General features: G+C 38.2%; 1 pseudogene; it reads right to left on the bottom strand.

The window, feature by feature from the left end:
* Positions 1-14,930: 14,930 nt before the first annotated feature.
* Positions 14,931-18,164, bottom strand: LOC102414232 (annotated as a pseudogene).
* Between the last annotated feature and the right edge of the window lie 2,442 nt (positions 18,165-20,606).

A 20,606-nucleotide genomic window follows, 5' to 3' on the forward strand; every position in this document is an offset into this window, starting at 1 on the left:
CCCAGTCAACCCTGAATGCTGCAGAACTCTGACTGGGTACCTAGATATGGACCAGAGAAATAATAATAATAGGCACGACTTGCTATATAAAGAGGGTATGGAAATTTAGAGACAAGGAAGCGATATTGGTGTACAGCACAAGGTAAATGGTATAAGAACAGGAAGGAATTTTACTGTCTGGGTTGCTTCTGGACCCAGATATAGTAAAATGATGTAAGTTATTGAATAGATAGATCACTCAAATAAAATGTTACTGAAATATTAACTAACAAACATTGGTTTCCTTTTGAAAAGAAAAGAAAACAAAGGACTATTATGAATATGTTTGGTGCCAAATCTATAAGAAAGCACACATTTTCAGAAATAACTGTTGCACTTTACATTTAGCAACCTACAGAATGCCAGTAGGAAAGGCAGTTCATAACTGCTTCTTAGTTTTCACTAGGAAGTCCAGGAATCTATTTAAACATGCAATTAAAGGTAGTAAATAGGGGAGGCATTGCAATATGCCAGGAAAATTGGATTCATGTTTTCAATAAAAGAAGGCACAAGGAATGGAATGATATTTAGTTAAAGAGAAAAAGGACAATGTTTTCCTAGTACTGGATGTTTCTGAATGGAAAAGAGCCAAAGTAATAAGGACCAAAGTGATATGGATAAACCTGTAGAAGGTTTGTGAAAGGAAACACTAAGAAGAGTTGTCCTTGATCAGGATTCTCTAAGATTGGATTGAATTTAGTTGGGTAAATGGATTTTGTTGGGATTGGGCTTAGGCAAGACTGAATTTGGTTTCTCTGTTAAGAGAATAGTTTTCTTGGAATGCTTCTTTTGATAACAGATTGTGTGAGTTTCTTTGTCTTTAAGTGATTTGTATTTACCTTTGAAATCTTTTCACTTTAATTAAGTGTATAAGTATAGTTTGACAGATTCTAAATTTTGACCTCCAACTAACATTGAGATGCTTCAGAGGAATTCTGAGGCATCTAAGAGAAATACTGTATTAATCAGGAAAATCTGGTAAATTAAATTATATGGGAGTATGGTCAAGGAATGATGAACCTTCTCAGGTTATACTGTATGGATAAGTATTATTAATACAGATATTCTAACCTGTGGCAGATTCATTTTGATATTTGGCAAAACTAATACAATTATGTAAAGTTTAAAAATAAAATAAAATTAAAAGAAAAACAGAAAAAAAAGTTGTTATATCCTCATAAAATGTTAAGAGTCATAATTCTGCTTATTGTAATCAAATTTCTTAACCAATGACATTGTAATTAGGCATTTAACTGTGGACTTAAGTCTTTCTGTCATTTAAAGACAGATATTGTTGCACTCTAATGCTTCTGCCAAAGTGCTTCATCTTGAAGTAGACTCAGAGAAAGGAACTTTTGACAACTACAAGTCTCTGATAAATTTCAGATTATACCACTGAACTAGGTAAAAAATTAAAGAAACCTGGGGAAACCTGGTGGCTTCATAAAAGTTAACAAAAGAATTAGTTACTGAGTGAACTGGTGATTATGATCATAATGTTTACGGGATATTTTGTCTGGAATATTATTGCTTTTGATCTATGTTTTCCAGATAAAAGGAAGCTCTTCCCCTCAAGCTACTATGACTTATCAGCAATTAAGTAAAGTAGACCTCTATGGGTAGAATTGAAATATTGTTCTTTTCTCTCTGTCTGCTCCCTCCAGAAATTGGAGAGTGTTGGGTTCTGAGCAGCTTTATCTGGTGAATGTGGAAGACTATCTTCTGGCCTGTAGGAGACTCTTGCTGTCTTGGGAATTCAGTCTGAGACTCCTGAGGAGTTCCACAACATCCAGTGTGGAGGAGCCTATGTAGTCAATAGACTGGACTTATTTTGGAAATAAATTAGTCTTGATTTGGCCCTGTTTGATGAGATAGGGTAATTAGAGACAAAAATATTGTTTCAATACATATTAAATTCTTGTTTTGTTGAAGTTACTATGTTAAGCACTCTTTTACCCTCATAGTCAGAAAGAAAAAAAAAAAAAGTTATCTCCTGGAGTTATCACAGAGTATAGCTACTCATGGTGTATAATACTGCTTGCTTTAAGTCTGTTGTCAAAAGCACATGTATAGTGCTTATGTGACAATGGATGTATACAAATGGGTATAATGGGTATATATAAAATCTTTCCCTATTAACATATCTCTGAGCTTGTTATCTGATCAGTTTTCCAAAATGTGAATAACTAAGTAAATATAAAGGAAATCTAGAACAAAGATATATAATCTACACCTGGGGCAAGTAGTTGAATCACCTCAACCTCGACAAATGCATATTTTGATCATCAACATTTTCTATTGAAAGACCTGTAATCAAAAGGGGAGATCTGCACATACTGAAGTAAGGGGAATTAGTCTGGCTTATACAATGCTTAACTTAACCTTTATTGACCAAACTGTCCTGTTTTGTGGCCTTTCAGATATGCATTGTACATCCACTTTGGTCACTGAAGACAAAAATACATTTAAAGTCAAAAAGAAAGTTACTGGTTCACACATCCAAGGTAATACCAGGTGGTCATTGTGGATGTGATTTCAGATATGTTACTGTATTGTTGAGTTTTCTGAACTGTGTCAAACTTTGAAATTCCACTAGCCATTCTCAAAGCAATGTCTGCTGGCAGCTGGTAGATGCAAATTTATGTTTTCAAGGTTTCTTCTGTATCAAATTTTTAGACAATAAGATTCTATAGATTGCTGCTGGCCAAAATCTTGGCCCTCTCTGCCCACTGAAGGCTGAATAAAAAATAGAGACAGAGTTTGGAGTAAATACAAAGATGGCTTTAATTTTAAGCTGGCAGAGAGGGGAACACAGTAGGCTCATGCCTCAAGAGCTGTGCCTGCCTCCCTGAGGAGTCTTGGGTGTGTGCATGCTCCATCGTGTTCAACTCTTTGCAATCCCATGGACTGTAACCCAACAGGCTCCATGCCTGTTGGGTTACATGGGATCTGTCCATGGGATTTACCAGGCAAGAATTCAGGAGTGGGTTGCCATTTCCTTCCCCAAGACTTGGATTAGGGCCCTTATAAAAAAGACCCCAGATAATTAGCTTACCTCTTCTGCCTTGTGAGGTTACAGTGAAAAGATGGTTATGAACCAGGAAGCAGGGACCCCACTAGACTTAGAACCTGACCATGTGAACACATATGGTTTGTTCCAGCTTCCCAAATTTTGAAACTTAAATTTCTGTTGAAATAATTTTCTTTGATGGGAGGAAAAGAGATAATTAACCAAATTTAAATAAAATCACCTGTAATGTTTCAATACTATTCAAAAGATACACGCTATGATTAATTTGAAAAGCATATGTTACCAAAAAAAAAGTCAGTAGCTTCTATCCCATTTTACTGTTAGTTAAAAGTAATTCATTATTAGAAATACATATAATGGATAATTAGAGAAACATTTAACCTATGATATTATAAACAATCAAAATGTTTAAATACTGAAGTCTCCAAAAAAATAAGAATCCATTTACTTTTTAAAACCCTTTTTTAAAAGAGGCTTTTAAAAAAGATTTTATGAGTACTTCAAAGTATTATTTCTGGGGGACTTTCCTGGTGGTCCAGTGGCTAAGACTCCAGCTCCCAATGCAGGTGGACCAGGTACAATCACTGACCAGTCAGAGAACCAGATCCCACGTGCAGCAATTAAGAGCTTGCAAGCCACAGCTAAGGATTCGTCATACTGCAACCAAGACAGAAGATCCCACATGCCACAACTAAGGCCCTGTGCACCAAATAAATAATTGTTTTAATTATTTTTAAAAAATCTCATTAATTCAGACAGTGCTAATGTGGATTTTGCTGTTTCCTGAATGCTAAGCCAAGATTAGCACTGGAGTGTGGATGAGCTAGATAAACTAAAAGTATAAAGAATGTCTCCTAAGGCCAAGAAATTACTTTTCAAACTATTTCTGAATATTTAAAAAAACCCACTTTTAAAGGAAGCTGTTTCAAGAATGCGATAATTATAAAGTATATATTATTAGCACATTTAAAATATTATGTAAGATATGGAATTCATTGTATGAATATATATGTTTGAAAATCTGTAATTCAGACTTTCTAATAAAGACAATGAAGTCACATTCTTCAATTCCCCTCCACCCAAGACAAACTTCACTTCCATTATGGAGCTAGAAGAGGAAGGGAAAAAGAAAATTTATGATCTTACTATATTTTAATTGACTTTATCATAGCTACAATTGAACTGAGCCAGCAGAAAACATTAATAATAAAACTAAATATAATTACTACTCATTCAAATGCTCCAACTAAATTGAAATAAAGGCGCACATATAAATTCATTCATGTAGAACATGTTTTCTTTTTATTAAGCTAGAATTAAGTTATTTCTCAGCAAGTAAATATTAAAAGAAATACTGCACATCTTTTAGGTTAATGGTTTAAACGAGCACTCTCTATTCATATTAAATTTTAAAATGATTAATCACCACTCCAGGTACTTATCCTAGAACACATGCACAAAAATCACGTACTGATACAAGGATGTTCACTGTTAATAACAGCAAATGTACAGAAAAAAAGAAGGTTGAGTCAACCCTGACACCTTCATACTGTTAAATACTATGCAACAGTTTAAAAGACTGTACAGATAGATCTATTTCTATGACCATGCAAAGATCTCCAAGATGTAATGTAAAAGCAAGTTGCAAAAAAATATTTACAATATGACATCATACATGCAGGTCACACACATACTCCTACAGCATTCCTATATGTACACATGTGCTTGTGAGAATTCAAAGGAAAAGGTCTAGAAGAATATTCAGGAAACAGAACATGTTACCTCTCTAAGGGTGCGTGTGAGAAACAAATTGGAGGAATCATAAGAATTTGTGCTTCATTTTTACAAGGAGAATGTACTCATGTCACTTGAGACACTAAAAAGCAGGAGGAAAGAAAAAAATGCCTGTTAACTTCTCTCAAATAATCATAAACCAGAACTATCAGGTGTAATGAGATTTCAATTTCTTTCATTGATTTTAAGTCAAAACCATTTGACTTAAAATCATTTAAATGACATTTATAGCATTTAAATGACATCAACAAATACCTAAAAGTGAAAAAAATTGGTAAGAAAAAAATTTTAATGATGTTGTCTTGCCTTCAAATTAAAAATAAAAAAGAAAGAATAAAGAGTAATGATAAGACTGCAGAGGAAGGAAGAAAAAAGACTCTTACTAAATCCATCCACTTTTAGCTCAGGCGTGACCCAGAACCATGAGGAGTCTAAGGGATTATATAAGATGTGAGCTTGAAGTCAGGAGTCAGGGATGAGGAACAAAGATGTTAGGATCTTGATTTCTTTCTCGTGCCTCATTTCAAAGACAGTTATAGTATGACATAAGTAATCCAATAATTGAGTCTGGCAGTTCAGTGGCTCAGCAGTCTTCTTTCTGATATGTAAAAAAGAACCATAAGAGGAAGAGTGTTGTAGAGGTAAGCACCAATACAGATATACTTAGTCTAGAGTCAAAGGAAAATAAGTGTGAAGTTTAGCTCCTGCAGAGTTTGGGGGCAGAAAAGCAAATAAACTTAGTTACAGACGTTCAGAGTTAGGAGCAGTTAAAGTAAAGAAAACTAGGAATGTTCAGCCCTGCTCACTAGTCTCTTTATCTTCTTTGTTCTCAGGAAAGGGAAAGAAAATACTCATCCCCCCCCCCTTTTTTTTTTCTTTTTACTGCAATAAGATCACTTGTTAGCAGAGAAAAAAAGAGACTTGTAATGACCAGTAGGTCTTATTCAGTCAGTTTGGTTCAGTCTCTCAGTCGTGTCCAACTCTTTGTGACCCCATGGACTGCAGCACGTCAGGCTTCCCTGTCCATCACCAACTCCCGGAGCTTACTCAAACTCATGTCCATAGAGTTGGTGATGCCATCCAACCATCTCATCCTCTGTCATCCCCTTCTCCTCCTGCCTTCAATCTTTCCCAGTGTCAGGGTCTTTTCAAATGAGTCAGCTCTTCACATCAGGTGGCCAACGTATTGGAGCTTCAGCTTCAGCATCAGTCCTTCCATTGAATATTCAGGACTGATTTCCTTTAGGATTGACTGGTTTGATTTCCTTGCAGTCCAAGGGACTCTCAAGAGTCTTCTCCAACACCACAGTTCAAAAGTATCAATTCTTTGGTGCTCAGTTTCCTTTATGGTCCAGCTCTCACATCCATACATAACTCTTGGAAAAACCATAGTTTTGACTAGACAGACCTTTGTCAGCAAAGTAATGACTCTGCTTTTTAATATGCTGTCTAGGTTGGTCATAGCTTTTCTCCCAAGGAGCAAGTGTCTTTTAATTTCATGGCTGCAGTCACTAACTGCAGTGATTTTCGAGCCCAAGAAAATAAAATCTGTCACTCTTTTCATTGTTTCTCCATCTATTTGCCATGAAGTGATGAGACCAGATGCCATGATTTTAGTTTTCTGAATGTTGAGTTTTAAGCCAACTTCTTCACTCTCCTCTTTCACTTTCATTAAGATAGCTCTTATTGTGTATTTATTAATATTAGTACCATATCAGAAATAAAAAGCTACTTATGTAACCAGGAGAGGTTAATTTTAAACTCATGCTGGATCTGCTTCTGTGACTTTAACCCTCATCTTGCTGTTTTTGTTATTGTAGACATACATAATGGCCTGCCTCAGAGAGATAGCCTGAGTCCACCCACCAGTGAAGGACTGTAAGGAAGTGAAACTAACACATCCCCCTGCCTGAAGCTCACCATTCTAGAGGACACTTACAAGAATTGAATAGCCTTTTTACTTTGTTTTCTCACCTTCCACCCCATTTTTGATCCATAAAAGAACCTGGCATCCAGGCCTCTGACAAGATAGTTATTTTGAGGCACTAGCTTTCCATCTTCTCAGTCAGCTGGCTCCCAAATAAAGTTCCTTCTTTCTCTCAATGCCCTGGTCTTAAATTTATTGGCCTATCTGTCTGATGAGCAGAGCGAGCTTGGATGTTAAAGCTTAGATAAAAGACTGGCTACAAGTCTTCCCAAGGTGCTAGGTCCAGACTAAGTTTCATGTTTATTCTCTTGAATTCCTTAGGTAATGACATCTGTTTTCTCTATTAAAGTCAGTTTTAACTGAGTCTGTTGCACCAAAATGGCAGGCTAAGGGATAGAGGGGTAATCATACCAGATGCAGATCCAGGACTATGTCCTATTTCAGTAGGAAGTACCCAGAGTGGTTCCCCTCTCGCTCCCTGAAAGATGTGGGGAAGGTTGAAAGACAAGGGGCAATTGAAACCCAGTCCCCCTAAACCTGAGATCCTCTGCTGAGTTGATGATTATCCTTTATACTCAATACGCTATTTCCTTTCTTATCTAGCACTTGTTCTCAAGAGTGAGAAGTTTAAAAAAAAAAAAGAAAAAGCAGGAGGGATTGAAACAGAGCAAGATCTTATGAGACCATCCTGGGCATGAAAGCCTTTCTGTCTCCCACTTCTTGTTTGTAGAAATTACTCCTTCAAACAGTTGCTAATCAAGAAAAGGAGGGAAAGAAGAAGCAAAGGAGGAGCAATCAAGAAACAACAAGGTGACCTTGGGGAAGGGTCCTGGTTTCTGCTCAAGCAATAATATACCAACATCTTTGAGTTCTATAGGAAATAAAGCCCCCATCCCAGGGGGAGTATAGCAACTTCAGGCTAAGCAGATGACTCCTGGAATCCCACCCTGTACTTCACCACCAATCAATCAGAATGAAGTCACACCCTGTAGCCCTTACCCCAAATATTGCATATGAAACCTTTTCCTCCAAAATCATCCACGTGTTTGGAACTTTGAGCATGAGCCTCCCGTTCTCTTTGTTTGGCCCTGAATAAACTTTTCTCTCCTCCAAAATGTGATGTTTCAGCTTGCCTAACCTCACTGTACACTGTACACTCACCAACACACAAACTTGTGTTCTATAGTACTACTATTTGTATGACCTTCTTTTCAGTAGTGCTTGACCTTTGGTGTGACAACTTCTGGCACAGAGTTCTTCAAACCTTTGGAATTTCCTAAGTGTGGAAAATAATCAAGCTATTGTCTGTTAAATAATGAAGTGACCTTGGAAACTACCCTTATGACCCTCCTAAATAACCTTGAATTGAATTCTATAACTGATAGTTCAATTTGCCTATGTAATGAAGTCTCCATAAACAACCCCTAAGAATGATGTTTGGAGAACTTTCAATCTGATAAACATGTTGAGATACAGGAGAATAGCAGGCTTAAAGTGGTGCAGAAACACCATTACCTTACCACATATCTTATCTGATGCATCTCTTCCATCTGGCTATTACAGTCCTTTTACAATAGGTGATCTAATAAGTAAATATTTTTCTGAGTTCTGTGAGATACTCTAAAAAAAAATCAAATCTAAAAAGAAGGTCATGGGAACTTCCAATCTATTTGTGATTGGTAAGTCTAATTGCCCTCCACAGTCTTGTAGGTCTGAATCCTTAACCTGTGGAATCTGACAGTATCTTCAGGTAGATAGTGTCAGAACTGAGTTGAATTACAGGACCCTTAGCTATTCTGTTGTAGCCACACGTTCCAGGAAACAAACTCACTCAGAAAGACAATGCAGATAATGGAGTGCAGTTTATTACACCCGCGGGACCAAGGCAGAGTCTCCTCTTAGCCAAGGACCCTGACCAGTTTTTGTGAAAACCTTATATACTCTAAGTGTACATGCACAAACCCACTTCCCCAAACTCCCTGACAATCAAAGTTAACCCATGATTCATATGCCTTAAGCCTAGGTAGTTAACAGTGGACAATTATCAATAGGCCTGTGGTCATACCCCAATAAGCATAATAGCATGTATGATTCAATTCGGTTACACAGATAATTAGGGTATTCTTTTAGCGAAGGAAGACCCCTGGGGCTCTTCCTTCCTGGGGCCTGGATTTACAGTTGGCATGTCGTTTCCATAGATACTGGGCATATAGCTCAAAGTCCACAGTCCAGCCCAAGCTGGAGTCCTGCTTTCAACATAGGTCCTGTTCTGTTTCCTCCTTCAATTCCAAAGTGTTGCTTGTTGGATGTGTGGAGAAATCGTCTCATTCATAAACTGGAACTGTGTTATCAGAATCCTTGAATCACAACAAAATAAATGCAAAAAGAGTAGAAGGAAGGAGATAATAAAGAAAATGATATGATCATAGCAATAACCCCCACATTAAGACTCCCTCAGGATCCAGTTGTCAAGAATCCACCTTGAAATGCAGGGAATGTGGGTTAGATCCCTGCTGGGGAATAAGATCCCACATGCTGTGGAGTAACTAAGCCCATGTGCTGCAACTACTGAGCCCAAGTGCTATATGACACAACTAGAGAATAAACAAAAATACTAAAAATGAAAAAAAGAAAGAAAGAACCAACAAACCAAAATGTAATTATTGAAATAATGTATAAAATTGGTAATCTCAATTATCAAAGAAGAGAGAACCAATTTTTAATTTCTGGTTTTAAAAAGGGGAATACATAATTGTGAATTCTATCCATATTAATGTGATAAAAAAGAAGATACATGCAAGCCAACAGTAAGTCAGAAATTTGAACAACTTAAACAAATCTTTTAAAACCTAAATTACCAAAGAAGACACAAAGAGAAATAAATGATTTGAAAAGAGCTATTTTTATTTTAAAAACTTATCTGTGAAATTTAAAACTCCCTCCCCTCTAAAAAATTTCCAACACCTAAGTCTTCACTACTGAATTTTATTGACTACTCATGTAAAAAATAAGTATATAACAGAAACCATCCATGAGAACAAAAACAGAGGACAGAATTCTTAACATGTTTTAGGAGGGAGAAATTTTCAACTTACCAAAGAAATTATAAGACCTAAAAAAGCATTATGAACAAAATGAAATAAAATTTTCCACATAATACATTATGAACAAGACAGATAAGTTACAAAAACAAAATTTTGTTTTACCATTTGAGAATCAATGTATACTCATGACATTAAAAGGAAAAAAATATGTAAGATGCTTTGTCATTTCATTATAAACCCTAATGAAATTCAATAGTCATCCATAATAATAATGATAATAAAAAATGTAACAACTTTGAAAGTGATAAATCTGATTAAAAGTATATATAAACACATTAATTATCATAGCTAGTATTAGCTCTTGAATTATTTTTATCCAATACAAATAAAAAGAGAAGGATGCCAGCTGTCAATTCTATTCATCAGTGTACTGGTCTTTATAACAAGTGCCATTGGGCAAGAATATGCAATAAAAGATAGTGTGAGGATTGAAAAGAAACAACTGGAATTTTCACATTTAAACCTGTAATAAGAGTACACATCAAAATTCCAAAAGGACATACAGATTAAGGGTTAAACTTAATAAATTAACACAGATACTGGAAACAGGACAAAATATTTTTAACATATTCCCATATATTAGAAAAAAAAAATCACACAAACACATCAGAAGCACACAAACTCTCAAATAAAAAGAGTTGAGGAGCCCTTATATTCTGAGACTGAAGATCTATTACAGAAAGTCAATCATCCAGATGTCATAAAGTCATGAATAAATTAAAGTTTTCCAAGGTAAGGACACTTAGAGGAAGGTAAGCACACAAGTCCAAGAAACTACCTTTGAGGAATGTGACTTGGCGGAGGGAGGAGAATAAGAAGAATAAAGAAAACAAAGATAAAGAATAAAAAGGATGTGAAAAAGCTGTTGCAAGGCATCAGAAAGCAGAGTAATATCAGTAAATATTCTAACTCAGTCCTTTTAAAAGGAAAATGAAATCTATTGTGCTCATATAACTAAAATATCCCGAGATAGGTTGGTCTCCAGATCTGGTCTTTGATGCTGTCATCATTCTGTTTTATTTGTGAGCTTCATTCCTGGGCCAGTTTACCTATGGAACAAAATTCAATAGCAGCTTTGAGACTTGAAGAAATCATACTATCCAGATGAAGAGTCCCTTCTTCTTCAACCAGCAAATTTGCTTCATTTAAATGGGATCACCAATTATTCCAACTAAGTGATGATGGGGGAGATGAAATTCTGTATATCATCTCAGACCTTAGTTTTCATCTGGAATCAATTTTGCCCCCTAGGAACATTTGGAAATATCTGAAAATGTATTTGGTTATTATAACTGGGAAGGTGCTACTGGCATCCAGTGAGTAGAGGGCAGGGGTGCTGCTAAAAATCCTACAGTTTATTGAACAATCCTCCATAACAAAGAATTATCCAGCCCCAAATGTCAATAGCTCAAAGCTTAAGACGTCTTTAGACAAGAGGTTCTTAAAATTAAATGTGCATTGGAATAACCTAACAGGCTTATTAAAATACAGCATTCTAGTTCTCTTTCCAGGATTTTCTGAGCTCTAGAGTGGGGCCTGTAAATGTTTTTATCTAACAATCTCTCAGGCTCTACTGCTGCTTGTGGTCCATAGCTCACACTCCAAGAAGTACACCAATCAGAACCCAGGCCTTAGCTGAGACTGTAGTGAAGCACAGGTAAGTATGCATACCCTATAAGATGATTTGGGGTTTAACGCATCCTAGAGAAATAACATGTTGTGCTAATTGATGAGGGAAAAAAAATATATATATGCTTTCATTCATTTCCTACCATGACCAAATCCTAAAGTCTGTTTTGTCCTAGTATAATTGGGTGGCAGGACTGCTTCTAGTACCTCTGGCTCACAATTTCTCCCCTCTTCCACTTTCCTACTGTTTTAATTAAATGAGTTTGGACTTTTTTAATGAGGTTTCTAGAAAACTATGGAATAAGCAAAATAATCAATAAACATAAACAAAGGTCAACGATAAAGTGAAGTCGCTCAGTCGCTCAGTCGTGTCCAAGTCTTTGCAACTCCATGGACTGTCGCCTATCAGGCTCCTCAGGCGACAGTCCATGTAGGCGACAGTCCATGTAGGCAACAGTTCATGGCGTTTTTCAGGCAAGAATACTGAAGTCGGTTGCCATTTCCTTCTCCAGGGGATCTTCCTGACCCAGGAATCGGACCTGGGTCTCCTGCATTGCAGGCAGACACTTTACCATCTGAGCCACAGGGAAGCTGGATAAAACTGACTTGTTAAAGCAAAGATCAATGTTTCTGAGAGCAAGTAAAGTCCTCTTGACCCTTTGCTTGAAGATTTCACAACCCATTTCCACTATTACCCTTCAACTATCCTGCCTGTCACTCATTCTAACTGCTAAATGAGAAACAGGATCCTTTCTTGATTTATCTCTATTGTAAACCACAGTTGTAGTATGGACAGAGCTGATTTCCTTGAAAGGAATTCAAGGTAGAAACAAGGAGAGCACAGCATTTTTCCCTATATGTGAATATTTTAGTAGAAAGATTTAGAAGAAAATAGAGAATATAAAGTCAAGAGGAAAAAAAGTGAAGAGATGACTTGGGGGGCGGGGCGGGGGAAGACTAGTAATGTGGCAGTTATAGCAACTCATATTATTTTACTAAAGAAAACATAAGAGATCTTGCCAGGGATCCACAGAGAGCAAGCTGTTCTCTCAAGTAACTGATAAGGAGAAAGAAAAGAAAAACAAAAAGAACTGTCAAATTCTGGATACAGAGTAAAGTGGATCTCTGCAGTACCAAAGGAGGGTCTCCTTTCACTGTAGCATTAAGGAAGGCTTTCTGGAGTAAAAGCTGCTCAATTGACCCTCATGGTTAGAAAAGCAATCTACAGATTCAATGCAATCCTTATCAAGCTACTAATGGCATTTTTCACAGAGCTAGAACAAATAATTTCACAATTTGTATGGAAATACAAAAAACCTCGAACAGCCAAAACAATCTTGAGAAAGAAGAATGGAACTGGAGGAATCAACCTGCCTGACTTCAGGCTCTACTACAAAGCTACAGTCATCAAGACAGTATGGTACTGGCACAAAGACAGAAATATAGATCAATGGAACAAAATAGAAAGCCCAGAGATAAACCCCATGCACCTATGGTCACCTTATCTTTGACAAAGGAGGCACGAATATACAATGGAGAAAAGACAATCTCTTTAACAAGTGGTGCTGGGGAAATTGATCAACCAACCACTTGTAAAAGAATGAAACTAGAACACTTTCTAACACCATTCACAAAAATAAACTCAAAATGGATTAAAGATCTAAACGTTAAGACCAGAAACTATAAAACTCCTAGAGGAGAACATATGCAAAACACTCTTCGACATAAATCACAGCAGGATCCTCTATGACCCACCTCCCAGAATATTGGAAATAAAAGCAAAAATAAACAAATGGGACCTAATTAAAATTAAAAGCTTCTGCACAACAAAGGAAACTATAAGCAAGGTGAAAAGACAGCCTTGAGAATGGGAGAAAATAATAGCAAATTAAGCAACTGACAAAGAATTCATCTCCAAAATACACAAGCAACTCCTGCAGCTCAATTCCAGAAAAATAAATGACCCAGTAAAAAAATGGGCCAAATAACTAAACAGACATTTCTCCAAAGAAGACATACAGATGGCTAACAAACACATGAAAAGATGCTCAATATCACTCATCAGAGAAATGCAAATTAAAATAACAATGAGGTACCATTTCATGCCAGTCAGAATGGCTGCTATCCAAAAGTCTACAAACAATAAATGCTGGAGAGGGTGTGGAGAAAAGGGAACCCTCTTACACTGTTGGTGGGAATACAGACTAGTACAGCCACTCTGGAGAACAGTTTGGAGATTCCTTAAAAAACTGGAAATAGAACCGCCATACGACCCAGCAATCCCATTGCTGGGCATACACACTGAGGAAACCAGAAGGGAAAGAGACACGTGTACCCCAATGTTCATCACAGCACTGTTTATAATAGCCAGGGTATGGAAGCAACCTAGATGTCCATCAGCAGACGAATGGATAAGAAAGGTGTGGTACAAATACACAATGGAATATTACTCAGCCATTAAAAAGAATACATTTGAATCAATTCTAATGAGATGGATGAAACTGGAGCCTATTATACAGAGTGAAGTAAGTCAGAAAGAAAAACACCAATACAGTATACTAATGCATATATATGGAATTTAGAAAGATGATAATGATAACCCTGTATGTGAGACAGCAAAAGAGACATAGATGTATAGAACAGTCTTTTGGACTCTGTAGGAGAGGGTGAGGGTGGGATGATGTGGGAGAATGGCATTGAAACATGTATATTATCATATGTGAAACAAATCACCAGTCCAGGTTTGATGCATGATACAGGATGCTCGGGGCTGGTACACTGGGATGACCCAGAGGGATGGGATGGGGAGGGAGGTGGGAGGAGGGTTCAGGATGGGGAATATATGTACACCCGTGGTGGATTCATGTCAATGTATGGCAAAACCAATACAATATTGTAAAGTAATTAGCCTCCAATTAAAATAAATAAATTTATATTTTTAAAATAATAAAAGTAAAGAAAATCATCCAAAGAGAGTGGAATTATGTTTAAAATGTTCAGCAGGTCTGCAAATACAATTATCTCAGAGTAATCATAGTTAGTTCATTTTAACAAATCACATTTCAGCAGAAACAAACAGACAAAAAATTTAAATAAGAAGTCAAAGTGATAACACCATGAAGTCATGTACCTCATTTCACTTATTTCAAGGTATATTCTTTCTTACCTATCACATCTACAAAATCTCAGTGGATCCTACTATTGATATTGTCTCATAAAAACAATTTTATTTATGTTTCTGTTAGTGCATAAATTATTATTCATCTTAAAGCCTACAAGAACACTGATTTAATCAAATGTGATGATTATTTGTTGAAATATGATTAAATTGAAACCTAAGCTGACAACTTGAGTTTCTGGGTTCCTGGATATTTATTCCAAATGGAAAAGGAGATATGGTCAGGGCTCACAAGATATTCCGATATGACCTGTTAAGAACACAAGCAAAAAATTGCTCTTCTTGAGAGATATTTGTATGCCATGTTCACAGCAGCATTATACACAATAGCCAAAAGGTGGAATCAACCCAAGAGTCTATTGAGAGACGAGCAGGTAAACAAAACAGCCATTAAAACGAAAGAAACTCTAATATACTCCACCACATGAATGAATTATGAAGATATAATGTTAAGTAGAATAAGCCATTAGCAAAAAACACAAATGATTTCAATTCTATGAGGTAGCACGGGTAGATAGATTCATATAGACAAAAAGTGGAATGGTGATTGCCAGGGCCTGAGGGAGCAAGGATTGGGGAATGTAATTTAATGGAAGAGACTTTTAGTTTTTCAAGATGAAAAAAGTTCTAGAGATTGGCTGCATAAAACATGTATGTACCTAATACAACTAAACTGCACATTTTTAAATGGCTAGTGCAGTAAGTTTTATGTCATATATATTTTACTGCTATTTTATTTTAATTAGATTTACCTACAAATGAGAATTGGAGAAGAAAGGAAAATGATCTAGTGGAAATATTGAGACTAAAGGGACATAATAGTAATAGATAAAATGGAAGGAAAGAGTAAAAGGATGAACAGAAAAGAAAGGTCAAAAAATGAAAATTCACCAGCTCCTCCAAACCATAATGTAAGACATATCGAAAGGATCAAGGAAGGCAATATTATTGCCACAAGTATCAAGCCAATGGATGTGGAGCACCCTGGCAATTGGGAGAAGGCCAAAAGAATAACACTTCAAACCCCTTCTCTAGTTCTCCAGGCCTTCTTGCCCACCTGAATGTCAACACAACCATGACCTATTCTGGATGCATGGGCATCTCTGGTTCCCTTTCTCATATTCCCAGAGGTCTCATACTCACAATCACCCTTAGTCTCTCCTTCTTGCCACATCCCACCCAGACTACAGTCTTTCATTCTTATCTATTGTGTAGTTTAAAACAGCTATTTTCATACCTCTGGCACTGTAGTCCTAGAAATAAATCTTAAACTCTGACTCTCTCTCTGTCTCCCTGAATCTCTCTCTTTCCTCCCTGTCTTTCCTTTCTCCTGCCTGTCTTCCTCCCTCCATTCTTCTCTCATCCATCAAATCCTTTCCCTTTCTTTGTTCCCCTCTCTGTTCTTCAAGACCATCTCCTCCCATCCCCAGTTGGGCCCCAGTTCCTTCTCACCCCAGTACAGGATGATGTCCTGGTCTCCTAGACTGCTGTGCTTCACTCAGCAACTCAGGCCAGCTGCCTCCCCAGCCACCACATCCAGGGTTACTCAGAGATACCAAGTCCAGTCTGCATTGAGCATGATGTCTCCTTGCTGAGTGCCAGGCTGCTCCTGCTCACCCCTCATCCACATCACCCGCACAGGTTTGGCGTAGAATCCTGAGACATGGCACACCAGCAATAGGCGGCCAGGCCCGGGAATGGGGCCACTGGACAGCCAGGCCTCAGGCTTCACTGGGGTAGGGAGCAACAGTAAGAATGTCAGATTATGACTCTAACTCAGAGCATACTAACTCAGAAATTTGGACAGTTACCTCTTCCACTTCCATGGGAACCAAATCATTTATTAATTAACCCCTCTCTACTTAGGTACTTCCCACTTTTGAATTTAAAGGAAGTAGTGGGAGGTGAAATAGAAAAGTCTTGTAGAGACTAACAAGACTAACAAGACTAACCTTGCCTCTGCAGTTCTGCCTTTCCTGCATCAAGAAAACCCAGGATATCGAGGACAGGTTTCTGACATGAGCTTCTCAATGATATTGGAGATGCCTTGATACTGAGTCATGAGTGCACAAAACTTCTGCCTCCTGCTGCCACTGTCTGGTGCAGACACACAGGAATGATTCTGGATCCTCACAAAATCCAGTCCTCCTAAAGCTCCTCTCAAAGAGCTTCCTATGGCCTTCCCGGAATGCAACCCACAGCTTTCTATCACCTGGATCACAAAGGGGTCTGTGTAAAGGAAAACAGAAGTGAACTTAGTAAAATGCAAACAATGAAGAGAAGGATGGGGAAAAGGCCTAGGACTTTAGTTTTCAGTGGCGAGAAAGGTCTGATGTGAAATGATAACTCAAAAACCAATTGCAGTATTCAGGACTTTTCAGAAAGAAGAGCACTGGGGAGAGGTATGCATATCATAAATGGTACGGTTAGGCTCTTTTAAGGATGTACAATAGACAGGAGGGGAGAAGAGGGGCAACATGTGATGGAGTCAGAAGTGCAGCATTCCATGGTGTAGGGAATAGTTACATGTAGAGAAGGGATTGGACAACAGATGCTTGAAGACATTGATTAGAAGAGTAGGAAGTCACACTTTACATCACTCGGGCATGGAGTAGAAAAAGGAGGCTCTTCCTTGGAGTTTTAGAGAAGCAAGTTACATGCAAGCAAACCAGGAAATGGCTACAAAGGAGGAAATTCATGTGTCACACAAGAATGCAAGAAATAGGAAGAATCTGTGAGACTGGGTGGGCATGTGGAGTCAGAGCCGGAGACTATTCTAGACAAGTGTGTACATGCAGTTGGATAAAGAGGGGAAAGGAGGGTAATAGCCTGAACCAAGGGAGAGAAAAGTCATTGAGAGTGTCTTCAGGTCAGAGGACTGTACTCACATTCCAACGAGAATTCACTAATGTGGTCCTGCACTTCCTGGATGAATCCAATGAAGTAGACTCAAAACAGGTCCTCCAACTTAGTCATCTCCTCATCACTAAAGTTGCTTTTGGACCAGGGTTTCAGGAAAATGTCAGTGCCCGAGTCACTCTCCCAGCCATGAATCTGCAAGTCATCCAACCAGCCTAAGCCTTGATTTGAACCCAGGTTCTCTTGGCATAGGCCGAAATCTGGTTGAGATAGAAGGTGGTTGGCTCCTGGAACACTGTAGAAGGATAAGAAGAGTGAGGGAAAATGTAGAATCAGGATGGAATGAAAAATAACCCAGAGTCTGAACAACAATATAGAGCTTGAAACAGTTTCCTGCCCCCAGAGCTTCTGGTTCCATCCCCAGCCTCCAGAATAGGGGAGAGGGCTGGAGACAGCAGAGCCCAGACCCGTCATGGTAGGTGCAGTATGCTTTTATGCAGAACCCCTGCACCTGTGCTGGGAGCAGCCAAAGTTACTCTTATCACCCTCATTGTTACTACCTGGGATGATAAACACTAGTAACAGAAGTGGTAGAAGCAGCATTTCATTGGGAAGTAGAATTTCTAACTCTCTGAGCTGGTATTTAATATCTAATTTCAGCACACCTTTCCCCCATAATTCTAAAGTGACTTCATGTTTTCCCCAACTGACAAATCTCTGGCCCACGTTGCACACCACAGAAAAACTATATCTCCCACTGCTCTCTAGACTCCCATTCTGCCTCTCATTTCCACTCCTAGGTCTCAGCCTCCTTTATAGTTACCACCTTGGAAAGGCTCCCATGTGATATTGAAAAGTTATTTCACCTTCCCAAACTTTTATTTTCATATCCATTAAATAGGAGGCTTTGATGGGTGGGGCTGTGTTTCCTCCCTGCTATTTACCTGGGACCAAACTATGGTGGAGGTAATGAAGATAATGGCGACCTCCTTCAAAAGGTCCCATGCATGCACTGCTGCACTCAGTACCCCCAACCCTGTAGCAGGCCACCGTCAACCCATGCTTCCACCAGAGTCTCCTGGACACTTACGGGCAAGGCTGGGTCAGTCTCTTGTGGGGTCACTGCTTCTTTTTCCTGGGTCCTGGTGCACACAAGGCTCTGTTTGTGCCCTTGAAGAGTCTGTTTCTCAGTCCTTCAGACTTAGATTGAAGAAAGATGTCAGTCCTTCAGATTTAGACTGAAGAAAGTAGGGAAAATCACTAGACCATTCAGATATGACCTAAATCAAATCCCTTACAATTATACAGTGGAAGTGAGAAATAGATTCAAGGAATTAGATCTGATAGACAGAGTGCCTTAAGAAATATGGATGAAGATTCATGACATGGTTCAGGAGGCAGGGATCAAGAACATCCCCAAGAAAAAGAAATGCAAAAAGGCAAAATGGTTGTCACAGCTATTTCACAAATAGCTGTAAAAAGAAGAGAAGTGAAAGACAAAGGAGAAAAGGAAAGATATACCCATTTGAATGCAGAGTTCCAAACAATAGCAAGGAGAAATAAGAAAGTCTTCCTCAGTGATCAATAAAAAGAAATAGAGGAAAACAATAGAATAGGAAAGACTAGAGATCTCTTCAAAAAATTAGAGATACCAAGGAAACATTTCATGCAAAGACGGGCACAATAAAGGACAGAAATGGTATGGACCTAACAGAAGCAGAAGATATTAAGAAGAGGTAGCAAGAATACACAGAAGAACTATACAAAAAAGATCCTCATGACCCATATAATCACAATGGTGTGATCACTTACCTAGTCAGACATCCTGGAATGCGAGTCAAATGGGCTTTAGGAAGCATCACTACAAACAAAGCTAGTGGAGGTGATAGAACTGCAGCTGAGCTATTTCAAATCCTAAAAGATGATGCTGTGAAAGTGCTGCACTGAATATGCCAGCAAATTTGGAAAACTCAGCAGTGGCCATAGGACCGGAAAAGGTCAGTTTTAATTCCAGTTCCAAAGAATGGGCAATGCCAAAGAATGCTTACACTCTACTAAAATAATACTCAAAATTCTCCAAGCCAGGTATGTGAACCATGAATTTCCAGATGTTCAAGCTGGTTTTAGAAAAGGCAGAGGAACCAGAGATCAAATTGCCAACATCCGTTGGATCATCATAAAAGCAAGAGAGTTCCAAAAATCATCTACTTCTGCTTTATTGAGTATGCCAAAGCCTTTGACTTTTTGGATCACAACAAACTGTGTAAAATTCTTAAAGAGATGGGAATAAAAGACCACCTGCTTGCCTCTTGAGAAATCTGTATGCAGGTCAGGAAACAACAGTTAAAACTGGACATGGAACAACAGACTGGTTCCAAATAGGAAAAGGAGTACGTCAAAGCTGTATATTGTCACCCTGCTTATTTAACTTAATACAGAGTACATCATGAGGAATGCTGAGCTGGATGAAGCACAAGCTGGAATCAAGATTGCTGGGAGAAATATCAGTAGCCTCAGATATGAAGATGACACCACCCTTATGGCAGAAAGTGAAGAAGAACTAAAGAGCCTCTTGATGAAAGTGAAAGAGGAGAATGAAAAAGTTGGCTTAAAACTCAACATTATGGACTCTGTGGGAGAGGGAGAGGGTGGGAAGATTTGGGAGAATGGCATTGAAACATGTAAAATATCATGTATGAAATGAGTTGCCAGTCCAGGTTCGATGCACGATACTGGATGCTTGGGGCTGGTGCACTGGGACGACCCAGAGGGATGGAATGGGGAGGGAGGAGGGAGGAGGGTTCAGGATGGGGAACACATGTATACCTGTGGCAGATTCATTTTGATATTTGGCAAAACTAATACAGTTATGTAAAGTTTAAAAATAAAATAAAATAAAAAAAAAACTCAACACTCAGAAAGCTAAAATCATGGCATCTGGTCCCATCACTTCATGGCAAACAGATGGGGAAACAGTGGAAACAATGACAGACTTTATTTTGGGGGGCTCCAAAATCACTGGATATGGTGACTGCAGCCATGAAA

The sequence above is a fragment of the Bubalus bubalis genome, chromosome 6 (genome assembly GCF_019923935.1).
Source record: "Bubalus bubalis isolate 160015118507 breed Murrah chromosome 6, NDDB_SH_1, whole genome shotgun sequence".
In the NCBI taxonomy this organism is placed as follows: domain Eukaryota; kingdom Metazoa; phylum Chordata; class Mammalia; order Artiodactyla; family Bovidae; genus Bubalus; species Bubalus bubalis.